Genomic DNA, 13,676 nt, shown 5'->3' on the forward strand with positions numbered 1-13,676 from the left:
GCTGCTTCAGCCTAGGGCTAAAATTTTAGGTGTGGACATTTATGAACATTCCTGACTCAGACTCTATTTGATAATTTTTTTTAATAAATATTTTGTTCTCAATTTTCCTCTTTGTAAATTAACATGCACCTATAAAAATTGGTTTGACCATCCAAGTAACCTTCTCAAAGTACCTCCTAATGATGACTTACAAAAAGTTGTACTAGGGCTGGGAAGGTGGCTCAGCGGTAGAATGCTTGCCTTGCATGCCTGAGGCCCTGAGTTCGATTCCTCAGCACCACATAAGCAAAAAGAAAAAAGCCAGAAATGGCGCTGTGGCTCAAGTGGTAGAGTGCTAGCCTTGAGCTGAAGAGATGAAAGACAGCCCAGGCCCAGAGTTCAGGCCCCATGACCAGACCCCCCCAAAAAAAGTTGTACTATATTTCAACAAGTAAAACAATGCTACAAATAAAGAAAAACAATAATTAAATGTTAATAATTAACAATATAAAAAAACAATTTTCACTGTTTTTACTATTTGAAGTGTACTACATATTAGATTTTACTATTTTCTCATAATCCTGTGCATTTAATACGGACTAAGGTTGTGATGTTCAACAAGAGTTTTATAGAATATGAGTAGTCTTTAAAGCTACTCACTAAGATTACTATTTATGGTTCATCTCATTATTTGCTTATGGCTTTTATCATCATTTTTCCTTGTTAACCTATAAACTAAGGAAGGCCTAAAGTTTTAACAGAAACTGTGTAGTTAACAAAGTGTTAACTCTTTATTCTGCTTCTTTACACAGAAACTTTGCAACTTCTCATTAATAAAGTTTCTTGAAACTCTGAAATGTACATACGTAACAGTATATGTCTGATATTATAAATCTTAAATACTTTATAGAAAAGTTTTATACCTTCCAAACAGCCCTAATTTGGGCATATATAAACAATTCCCAAAATTAAATATATTTAAAACATTAAAACTTTTAACCACTTTAACACTTGGTGCAGTGTTCATTATGACAGGTGCCTTGTATAGAATAATTGAATCCTCCTCCTACACATTTCTTGAACAACAAATATCTGGAATTATTTTGTTTTTGACATGTCAATCTTGACTTTATTCTTAAATGTGTGCTTATGTAAGAAATATATGGTTGTAAAATTTCATAACAATTCTTTTGAACTTCCTTTTTGTTGAATCGTCTAGTTTAATAAAATCCAATTGCACTTTTGATATAAAAAATATTCTGTGCTCAATTCAGAATCACATACACTAACATTGGAACGATACAGAGAAGATTAACATGGCAACTGCACAAGGATGACATGCAAATTCCTGGAGCATTCCATATTTTTACAACAACAGATGCTGGAGGGTTGTGGCCACAAGGGAACCATATAGCATTCTTGGTTGAAGTGTAAGCTTGTTAAACCACTTTGGAAAGCATTATGGAGGTTCCTCAAACGATTCCACATAAAACTGCGCTTTGACCCAGCAACCCCACTTTTGGGGATTTACTAAATGATCACAAACAAGACCACACTAAAAATAGCAGCACAACTATGTTTATTGCAGCATTATTTACCATTAGCTAATATAGGGAACCAACCCAGCTGTCCCCCATACATGAATGGATCAAGAAAATGTGGTGTATATACACAAGGGAATTCTATGCCTCCATCAGAAAGAATGACATCGCCCAATTTGTTAGGAAATGGAAAGAATTGGGAAAAAATTTATTATGTGAAGTAAGCCAAGTCCAAAGAAACAGGTCCCATGGTTTCCCTTATTTTCAATAATGAATATATGTCTAGGGTAAGCAGACAATGTCAAAAGCTATGTGCATATGAACAGATATGATGATGTTAAGGGAATTGAACCCCATGATAGGGAAACATGTAGTTTTTGTTTCTTGCTATTGTTTCTAACATACTTATAATGTGCGATGTGAATTTTTGTTTCTTTGTATGTTCCTCCCCCATGCTACAACCCTTGTTTTCTCTGTATTTGAAGTTGGTGCCCCTGCCTCTTGTATGTACGCTGCTCTAATTTGGGGAGGGGAAGGGAAAAAATGCGTGCACGGGAACGCATGTGCAATCATGTGTGTTGGCGTGCTTAGAGTTTATCACGGCTTAAAGGCCTTGCTAGGCCTTTCCTCTCTAGGTTGGTGAGGTACTATATGAGCTTCATTTTCTTTCCTGGGTCTTTGTTAGTTCATTAAAAATTTTGAAAAATAATTTCATGATTTTTTTTTGGCCCTGATTGACTTCCAATGGTTATCCACAGATCCCAGGCTCATGAGTAGCTACCCCGAGTAGATAGGATTTCAGGTGTGACTAACCAATACAAGGCTTTCAGAATAATTTTAAAAGTAGAAGTAAATTGACTTCATGGGGGCCTGTTTTATTATCTCCTACTTTTAAAGCATTTTGGATTGATTAAACGGGAATTTATTTCATTTTTGGATTCTTAAAAGACAGTAAGTGATGATATTTAAAAGTTTTGGTACTTTATAAAAGGAAACGAATGTGGGACAGAAGAAATTTGCCTCTCTTTGGACCTCAATTTAGAAGCTCAGCTCTGTGCATGATAACCCAATGTCACCAACACAGTCTGTGGTGAAGACAAAAGGTGATAGAAAACAATCACCATGGGCAATATTTGCTATGCTACTATTTCTTGGACAATATGAATATTGAATTGAGAGTGTAAGAGAATGGAAATAATTTACCTACCTTTTGTGTATTGCTGAAAGACTTTTGGAAACTTTAACTCATTTCCTTCTTCACTGTGTGTCTTTGGGCCCTGCACTAATGCCTTTAATTACAATTTTTCCCAACACTAAAATGGTAATAACATTAGCATTATAAGCAAATGCTATCTTAAGAATTAAGAGAAATAAAACTTGTAAAATACTTAACATAAACTTCTATGAATGAGCTTTGAGTTTAGCCAGAAGTTTTTTAAAATACTAAATAGAATGTCATAAGTATTACAGAAACCATTACAAGTAGTGAGCAATGTTATCTACTGATCATGCTCTGCTTCCAAGGAAGCTGGGTAGATAATTTCTCATGTTGTAAATCAAACTGGTTATCTTCAGTCTTGTTAGTGTAAAAATATGAGGGACATAATAATGAAGGAATGTTGTAGACTGAGATGAAGTCCAAAAGAAAATGTACAAAACTGATAAAACATAAAAGTATCTGAGCAGTATATTGTGTTTTACATCATTTAAGTTACATCTCAAAGATAAGGCAGACCTAGAAGAATGAATTGTCTTTTTGATATTCTATCATAGGTCTTTCCTCATTCTTGTAGAGGCATCATCAGATTTGAAGAACTAAGTTTTTTGTTAGCTTCCTTCCATTTAAGTTACATCATTTAAGTTACATTACTAGATAAGGAAGACCTGAAAGAATGAATTGTCTTTTTGATATTCTATCATAGGTCTTTCCTCATTCTTGTAGAGGCATCATCAGATGAGAGGAACTGTATTTTTTTTGTTTGCTTACTTCCATTTATTCTTCAGTTTGAAATCTGGACTACATGAGACAGAAAGAAACCAGGGGAAATTAGTCACGCAGGCTTTGGAAAGAAAAATCAACGTAAAATAAAATACATATAGCCTTGTATAAGGTCTAACTAAATTGAGTTATATAGTCTCAAGCATTAACAGAAAATGATTTAATCAATACCATGTTATTGAAAACTGAAAAATGTTAGGAGTTGCTTAATTTTTTCCTTTCTACTACCTTGAATAAATTATTGATTTTGTATAGAGAGATTAAAGATGAGATTAACAAAAGACTTGATTAAAAATGGACAAAATTTCTGAATAGACATGTTTTCCAAAAAGCCCTGAAAATTGCCAGTAGGTTTACAAAGTTGTGTTTATTACAACTTCTATACTGGCTTAATGTTTTGTAAGAAAAAGTCATTAGAGAAATGCAATTCAAAATTACTATGATACTACTTCATAACTATTATAACTCTTATCAAAAAAATCAAAGGAACCAGGTGTGGTGGTAAAGGCTTGTAATTCGAACCTTTTAGGAGGTTGGAGTAAAAGGATTTGGGTCTGAGGTCATCTTGGGTACTGCACACAGTAAAAACCTGCCCTTTAAAAAAACTCAAAAGGTAATAATGTTGGCTGGTGAGAGTGTGGAAAAAGGGAAATATTCTACACTCTTGGTCAAAATACAGGTTAGTACTCTCCCTGTAGAAAGTAGTATGCAGTTTTCTAAAGAAATCCAAGTTGAAATATCATCTGACCCACCAATCATGTGATTATTTCTCTCTGGGTAACTCGTAAATATATCTGTAGTTCATTGTTATTCACATTATTCACAACAACAGCCAAGATATAAATCGAAGTTCAGTGTTCAACTACAGACTAATAAACAACTGTGGTGCATGCAAAAATATATTTTTCTGTTTCATCCTTAAAATAGCAAGAGACTTCTCCCACTAGCCACCACTTATCATAACCTGAAAGATGCATTGTAAATGAGGAAAAATGTTGTCTTCTAATTTTTGTAAACACACACACACACACACACAAACACACACACACACCAACCTCAAACATTGAGGGAGAAATTTTTTGAAAAGTAAAGCAAAGTGGAATTGCTGGTGCATTTAGGTCACAATGTATAAGATAGGAGATATACAGGATGAACCGGTATAGAGTTGTAATGTACAGCATGAGGATACAGGGGACAACACTGGCCTTACATAGGAATGAAGCTAAATAAGTAGGAGTTGTTCTTCCTAGTAGGGGTTGCTCTTTTGGATGCTCTTACTCCAGTAATGGATAAGATGAGCATAATTCTTTAAATATACCTGCCTGTTTGCAGAAATAATAACAAACAATATAGCAATAATGTTGTATGCTCAACATAGGACATGAGATTATCTTTGGTATAAACTAATTATTACAAATAAGGGAAACCTTGGGACCTATGTTTCTTTAAGTCTGGCTTACTTCACTTAATATAATTTTTTCCAAGAACTTCCATTTCCTTACAAATTAGGTGGTATCATTCTTTCTCATGAAAGCATAGTATTCCGTGTGTGTGTGTGTGTGTGTGTGTGTGTGTGTGTGTGTGTGTGTGTGTGTGTGTGTGTGATTTTCTTGATCCATTCATCTACTGAGGGGCATCTGGATGGATTCCATATCTTAGCTATGATAAATAATACTGTGATAAACATAATTTTGCTGGTAGCTGTAGTGTGGCCTTGCTTGTGGCCACCTGGTTAAATGCCCAGAAGTGGGATTACTGAGTAATAGGGGAGCATTATTGTGTACATCAAGGATAATCTTAGTAGATGAGCATAATAGCCCTATAGCTATGTACATATGATTGTACAAGGTGATTCAAAGTGAAATGAACTCCAAGACATGTTCTTTGTTGTTGTTGTTCTTAATGTACTGCGTGATTTCTTTTTATCCTTTTGTGTTTTCCCCACCTATGGTTTATCCCGTGTAGTCACTGTATTTGATTTTGATACCCTGATTATTGTAAATATGTTAATCTGAACTAGGGAAGGGAAAGGGAAAAAATGGTGAGGCAAAGGACAAAGGGGGAACCTATGCAACAGTGATACACAGAAGACAATATGTTGGAAATAATCTTGGAGGGGCTGTTGGGAGGGAAGAGGGAGAAAAATGGGGAAAGGGATAACAAATTAGAAAATAAATGAATTCATTACCTTACTTATGTAACTATAACCCCTCTGTACATTACCTTGACAGTAAAATTTAAATAAAAAGTAAAATAAAGAAGGTACGGGAAGGGGAAACAAAGGAGGAGGCAACAATGCTTAATAAGAAATGTATTCATTATTTTACCCATGTAATTGTAACCCCTCTGTACGGTATTTTCACAATAAAAATAAAATAAAATAAAATACATGAGAGCAGCAATACAGGATATGGGACTCTACTATACAAAGAGTAGAACAGCTGTGGAGAGCAATAATTTTACTTTAACATAGGAAGTAATTAACTAGCATACAGATTTTCAGCCTCATGTCATTCACTAAAAAGGGAAAACAAAATACACAATCAGCAAACTAGTAGAGATAAAATAGAAAACTAAACAATAAGGATGAAGAGACGGCTTGGATCAAAAATAACAAATGACACAATTAGGAAACAAATAACAAGCTGGTAACTTAAAAAAAGTGTTACCCATAATTCTATTAATTGTTGTTTACATCACAATTTGTTAGAACTATAATTCAAATCACAGTATAGTACTATATCATTTTAATAATAGGTTACTTATTGATTTCTTAATGTTGAATGTTTAATATATAAATTTTATGTTTAGCAGCTATAGAAAAAAAGAAAGTGAATGTAATTTTACTACATTGAGAATTGTAAAATTGAGAAGCAGAATTTAAACAAATAATATATTATTATTTTTTTAATTCTGTGAATTAATGTAATAATTCAAAGTGTATTCTACAATTAGCAATCATCTTAACATCAAATAATAAATTATTGCACTGTGGTAAAATTCACACCACACAGTACAAGAGGGCATGATTCTTCTCATCTAGCTTAAATTGTGGAAATTTGATTTCTACATGCATGTTAAATTCCTGTCGAGGTAACATCTATAAAATTACATACAATTATATACACGAGGAGTATTTCAGATGATACCTAAAAGTCATATTCATTAATTAAATTTTTATTATTCTTTACCAAATAAATATTTATAGAGAGACTGCATTTCTGAGTAGATGATGCTATATGTGTGCCAGATTACTCATATTGAGGCTTATTTTATATTTCTGACATTGTTTCTACAGCTGGATTTAATTTTCCATAAGGGGTTAAGTGTCAGATATATGAAGGTAAACAGAATCTTTATTCTATTAATCCTTTGCCACTTGTCTAATCCCAATATAAATTATCTATGTGTTTGAAGTAATGAAAATAACAACAGATATAAGCAAGATAAATCATTCTGTAGTAGACAAGTATTTTCACCTTTATTTTGATAGTTGGTCCTCTTTTACACTAGAGAATATTCTTGGGAAAATGTGCTCCAGGCTGACCACAACTGGAGAATATTATGGTTTGATCTATCATAAGATAAGGAAGGAAGGGGAACCTTCCTTTCAAAAGTCTGCTCCCAGGGATGTGATCAGTTTTATGCTGGTGACTTGGAAACGAACATTTTTCACAGTCAACCTTGAAAAGCCATCTTGATAGACCATTTCTGTAATTGGTTACAGAGGATTATTGATGGCTTTGAAAAGATGCCAGATTGCCTCATTTTGAGACAATTTAAACGGGAATTTAGTCACCTGTTCTTTGTATCTTTAGGAGAAAACCCCACTGACTCTAGGCCAGGGAATCACAGGGGCCCAGAAAAGCTACTACCTTGAATAGTAATATTAGATCTCTAAAAAACAAAACAAAACAAAACAAAACCAAAACCAAAACAAACAAAAAACACTCCAGTAAGCACAGCCAGTCAGGGCTGCTATGACAGCCTACGTGAAGTCAGGCCAGAAACAGAAGTTGACAGTCATTTAGCTGATAACTAATATATTTATTTACGAGAAAGACTCAATTGAGACTCCAGAGAGAGAGAGTCAGAAAGACTGATGAAAGGGACTAAAATTGATCACACGAAGATTGGAAAGTAGAATTCCTTGTAGAACAAATAAATCATAGAAAGTCTGTGCATGTAAGAACAAGACAGCAGACCAAATTCCAGAAACGCACATTATCTTAGAGGTCAGCTTAATTAATTATCAATGGAAATCTTTGAAATCCTAAATATTTGAACACATGTGGAAGAAGGACAATTGCTGAAGAGAAAGAAAATGTTATCACTCTCTTGGGAGGTCCAATATCACATTAGGAATTGATAAAGCACAGATTTGTAATAAAAAGAATACAATTATTCCAAGTGAGGGGTTCATTTGTTTTGATGTAACAGTTCTTGATTTAGGTGCTAGCAATTAAAGTACAATTGATCCAGTCCCACAGCTGAGTTGATATTGACTGTAGTATTCCTACATAAAGGGAAAGAGAAAATTTACAAATGTCTGGTGAAATGAGTTGAGGATGAAGTGTTCTAATAGTGATATCTGAGATTTAGACAAAGGTAAAGAGGTGGATTTTCTTTTCTAAAATTTCCCCATTTTTAGCCTGGTGCCAGTGGCTCACAACTGTAATCCTAGCTACTCAGGAAGCTGAGGTCTGAGGACTGCAGTTCAAAGCCCCCTGGACAGGAAAGTCCCAGAGACTCTTATCTCCATTTAACCACAGGAAAACCAGAAGTTGCAGGTAGAGAACTCACCTTGAGTTGAAGAGCTCAGGGACAGTGCCCAAGCTCAGACTTCAAGCCCCTCGATCAACAACAAAAAAATCTCCCTTTTCTTCGACTGCCTTCATCTTTTCCTAACATTCAACAAAGAAGCCATTTTATCACCCACAACATTTAAGTCCTATCCTAGCTACTGCAAATGGAATGATTTGGTTTCTTATGTCAAAAGTTCATATTTTTAAAAACAAATACCAGAAGTGGTAACTTTTTTTCCAGTCCTTGAACACTGGGCCTGGGCCCTGAACATGGTTATGCTGATAGCTTTCATGTGAGCTTGCTTGTTATTTATTGAATTACTGCTGATGAGGGGAATTACTGGGTCTTAAGGGAGATCTATATTTAGTCTTTTCAGGAAACTCCGTACTGCATTCCACGGTGGATGAACAAGTTTAATTTCCCACCAACAGTGTAATAGAGTTCCCAATTGACTACATCCACGTCAGCATTTGCTATTTTGCTATTGTTAGTTTTCTTGATAATGGCCATTCTTACTGGGACGAGGTAGAATCAGTCTTGTTTACTTGTAGATTTGTTGGCACCTTCTAGCTAACATAAATGAATGAATCATGAAACATACATTGCTCTGAGTCTGCGTTCCATTCTCTTTGCTCTTAGTATAATTTTACCAAGCCTTTCATTTTCCTTAAGACTGGTGAAAAGTCATCATTTCTGATGGGTGAATAGAATTTCACTGTGTGTGTGTGTGTGTGTGTGTGTGTGTGTGTGTGTGTGTGTGTGAGATCATGATAGGCCCATGAATTCATTTCTAAGCCTTCTGTTTCACCTATAATTTAGTAATTCCATATTAAATTTGGATTGCTTTCTCTATTGCATTGAAGAATATAGTTGGAATTTTGATGAGTATTGCATTGTCAATTTTGGGGGGGCCGCATTGCAGTTTCATCATGTAAATTCTTCCAACCAGGAGCATTAAAAGATTTTCCATTTCCTTGAGTCTACTTAATTTCCCTTTTTAGATTTTTAAAATTTTCACAGTAGAGGTCCTTCACATTTTACTTAAATTAATTAATTCCTAGTTTTGCTGTTGTTGTTTAGTTTAGATTTGATTTGGTTTTAAGGCTAATACATATGAGGTTGTTTTTTGGATTTCAGCCTGGATCTTCCCATTGTTGGTAACAGAAAAACTACTGATTCTTGTGGTTTTTATACCCTGCTACATTGCTGAAGGTTAGCATCACCTTTAGTAACTTGAAGGAGGAAGCTATAGGGTCCTTTAAATACAGGATCATTTCATCTGTAAAAAGGGATAGTTTTACATCTTCCATATTTGGATCTCCTTTATGTTTTTCTCTTGCTTATTGCTCTTGCTGGAAAGTCCACTGCCTTATTGAAGAGTAGTAGAGAGAATGGACATCCTTGTCTCATTCCTGATTTAAATTTCTTCATGCTTCCATGGTTAGGTAAATATAATACTGTGTATTATATTTAGGAATGTTCCATGCATTCCTAGCTTCTCAGACAATCATAAAGGGGTATTGGAGCTTGTTAAAAGCTATTACTTCATCTCTATATACGATCATGTGTTTCTTGTCCCTGCTTCTGCTAATGGTTTGTACTATGATTATTGACAAAAATATTGAATCCAATTGTATCCTAAGATGAATCCTATTTGATCATAAAATATTATTTTTTGTTAGTTGCTGAAATTAGTTGGTGAGAATTTTATTAAGAAGTTCTGCATCATCGCTTATCAAAGAGTTGGGTTCATAGTTCTCTTTCTTTGGTAAGTCCCTATGTGATTTGGAGAAGAGTCTAATTCTAGCTTCATAGAATGTGTTTGATAATTCCATTTCCCTTTCTATTCCATTGAAGAGTTATAACTGTGTATTGTAGGTTCTATGCAGGCCTTAATTTCATGGTAAATTCATCGAGTCATAGATTTTTCTGGAATGGGAAGTGGTTTATTGACATTTCATTTTCATTTCTTCTTATGTGTTACTTCTTGCTTCAGATCCAGTATAGGAAAGCATAAATTTCCTCAGGATTCTTCAGGTGATTGGCATAAGATTTTCAAAGTACTCTCTTATAACATTCTCAATTTTGCTTTTATCTGTTGTGTTGTCTCATTTTTGTCTCTAATTTTCTGTATTTGGGTGAGTTCTCTAATTGTTTTGTTTTTTGTTTTTTATTTTTTATTATGAAGGTGATATACAGAGAGGTGGGTTACAGTTACATAAGTAATGAGTACATTTTTTTTTTTTTTTTTTTGGTCCGGTCGTGGGACCTGAACTCTGCCTGGGCGCTGTCCCTCAGCTCTTCAGCTCAAGGCTAGTACTCTACCACTTGTGCCACAGCACCACTTCTGGCTTTTTTCTTTTTGCTTATGTGGTGCTGAGGAATCGAACCCAGGGCCTCATGCATGTAAGGCAAGCACTCTACCACTGAGCCACCTTCCCAGCCCAAATGAGTACATTTTTAACAGCTTTACCCCTTCCTCATTTTTTTCTGCTTCCCCCAACCCTGACATCCCACTCCCACAAAGTTGTAAAGTTTATTTCTAACATAGTGTCTAGTGAATATCACTCTTGCTTTGGTTAATCTTTGTCCCACCATTTCTGTGATTTCCCTTCCTTTCCCCAAATCAGATTAACTTATGTATAAGACAAAGGGTACAGAAATCAAAAACAGTGAGTACAGGGAATAAACCAAAGGGGAAAAACTAAATAGAAATAACTAAAAACAGTTCACTATACAATCATCTTGTATCCATTTCTTGGAGCTCATTTTGGCAAGCATCATTTTATGGTGATATGCATATTGCTATTGAGCTATTTTGAATATCCTAGACATATTCTAGTTTTTCCAAATGAGTGAAAACATGTAGCCTCTGATTCTTTGGGTCTGGCTTGTTTGAATTATTATGTTTCCAAATGATTCCATTTCCTTACATATGGGAGAATGTCAATCATTCTGATGGAAGCATAGAATTTTGTTGTGAATATATACATTTCCTTGATCCATCATTGCTGGGTCATAGGGGAGCTCTAGTGAGGAACCTCTATACTTCTTTACAGAGTATTTGAACAAGTTTACATTTCCACCAATAGTGTGGTAATGTTCCTTTTTGGCCACATCCCCACCAGCCCAGCATCTGTTATTATTAGTTTTCTTCATTATGGTCATTCAAACTGGGGTTAGGTGGAATCTCAATTTTGCTTTGCTTTGCATTTCTTTTATGGCCAGAAATGTTGCATATTTCTTCATGTGTCTATTGGCCATTCATATTCTTCTTCAGAGAGGTGTCTCCTTAAATCTTAAGCTCACTTATATTATGAGGGTTGTTGTTTCTATTAGAATTTGTTTTTTGGGGGGGGTTAATTTTGGGACTCTAAGAATATTTGAGATATGAGGCCATTGTGTGTTGCAGAGCAACTAAAGACCTTCTCCCAATCTGTGGATTTTTTACTTATCTTTCTATCTATATAAGGTCTCTTTTTAGTCAGATTTGGTAAGGGTCTATCAAGTCTGTTAATTTATTGAAAGAAACAACTCTGTTTTGTTGATCTATGTTTTATTTTGTCATTACTTATTTCTGATTTAACTCTTTTTATTTGTTTCAGCCTACTTAGGTTGGACTTGTTCCTCTCTTCAAGGAGCTTTAGGTACATAATAAAAATACTGATTTGAGATTTCCCCAATTGCTTGATGTAGGCATTCAAAGCTATAAATTTTCCTGTAAGTACTGCATTTAGTATGTCCCAGAGGAGCTGGTATTTTGTGTCTTCATTTTTCTTAAATTCCAGAAATTTTCAGATTTCCATTCTAATCTCTTGGGTGTCCAACTAGTCATTCAGCAATGTGTTGTTCAGTTTTCATAGGTTTGACATTTTTTTTTTTTTTTTGCTTTAGCTGTTCAATTGTAAGTTTATTCTGCTGTGGTCTGACAAGCTACGGGAATTCAATTAATTTTTCTTTCAATTTGGACAGAATTTCTGTGTGACATAGGATGGGTTCTATTTTGGAGAATCTTCCATGACCTGCTGCAAAGAATGTATATACTGACACTGAATGTATATTCTGTAGATGTCTGTTAGGGCAAGGTGGTCAATGCAGTTATTTAGGTCTTCAGTTTCTTGGTTGAGTTTTTCCTGGATAACCAATCCATGCATGACAATGATGGGTTGAGGTGGGTTTTTAGGTTATGTAGTATTTGGTTGATGATTTGGGGTGGTCCAAGATTCACAGCATTGATATTTACACTTGTTGTATCCTCCTAATGGAGAGCTGCCTTTATCAATATGTAATGTCTCTTCCTACTAATTTTAATTTGAGTTCTACATTATTTTATGTTAGTAATTCTACTGTGGCCTGTTTATGGTATCCATTTGCTTGAAAAATTTCCTTGCAGCCTTTCAGTTTGAGTATGTGTTTGTTTTTGTCAATGAAATGTATCTCTAGTGGACACTGGATGGATGTGTCTGTTTTTTTTTTTTAATAATACTATCTAATCTGTGTTTTCTAATTGGAAATTTAAGTCCATTGATATTGAGAGTTAAGGCTGGGAAATATCTATAATTCCTGTTGTTAGGAGCTGTGCCTCATCTATTCTTATATATTTACTTTGTTCAGTAGAATTTGTGGAGGGGAAGGGGAAAAACAAATCGTTTAAATAGGGATACAGGTGGACCCATTGCAACAATGAGATGCACAAGTCATTATGTTGAAAAAGAACTTTAAAACTTTGGTACGGGGGTGTGGGGGAGGTGGGAGCGGGGAGGGTTGGGTGGGGGTAGGGGTGGGAGGATGGGAAGGGATGGGAAGGGGAAACAAAGGAGGAGGCTACATGCTTGATAAGAAATGTACTCATTATCTTGTCCATGTAATTGTAACCCCTCTGTACAGTATTTTCACAATAAAAAAATACATATTTACTTTTTTCTCTGGTAGGGAGTATTTTATATGACCAGTTCCTGTTCTTCTTGGCCTTCTCTATGTAGGATATATTTGATTAATTTCTATCTTGTTGATTTCGTGGGGATAAGTTGTTTCAAGTTCTCTTTGTCATGAATTATTTTTATATATCCTTCAAATGTAAAGGAGAGTTTGGCTTAGGACAGTATTCACGGTTGGTATTTGTTTGCCTTTAATGTTTGCCATATATCATGTCAGGCTCTCCTTTTTACCATATCAGCTAAGAAATCATTATTTATTCTGACTGTATATCCTTTATAAATAATCAGTCTTTTCTCCTGACAGCTTTAAGAATCCTTTCCTTGATCTCTAATGATCTTCTAATGGATTATGATGTGGTCAGGTGGGTTGTTCTGTTCTGCTATTCTCTGTTTGGTGTTCTAAAGGCTTCTCTT

The 13,676-nt window shown here is 34.8% G+C and overlaps 1 non-coding gene across 1 annotated transcript; it reads left to right on the plus strand.

Moving 5' to 3' along the window:
* The first annotated feature begins 1,240 nt into the window (after window positions 1-1,240).
* Window positions 1,241-1,347, plus strand: LOC122096630. The gene has a single exon (XR_006145351.1). It is a non-coding gene; the product is annotated as a U6 spliceosomal RNA (small nuclear RNA).
* Window positions 1,348-13,676: the final 12,329 nt, after the last annotated feature.

Source organism: Dipodomys spectabilis, unplaced genomic scaffold, assembly GCF_019054845.1.
Source record: "Dipodomys spectabilis isolate Male_0828 unplaced genomic scaffold, ASM1905484v1 ptg000016l, whole genome shotgun sequence".
Classification (NCBI taxonomy): Eukaryota; Metazoa; Chordata; class Mammalia; order Rodentia; family Heteromyidae; genus Dipodomys; species Dipodomys spectabilis.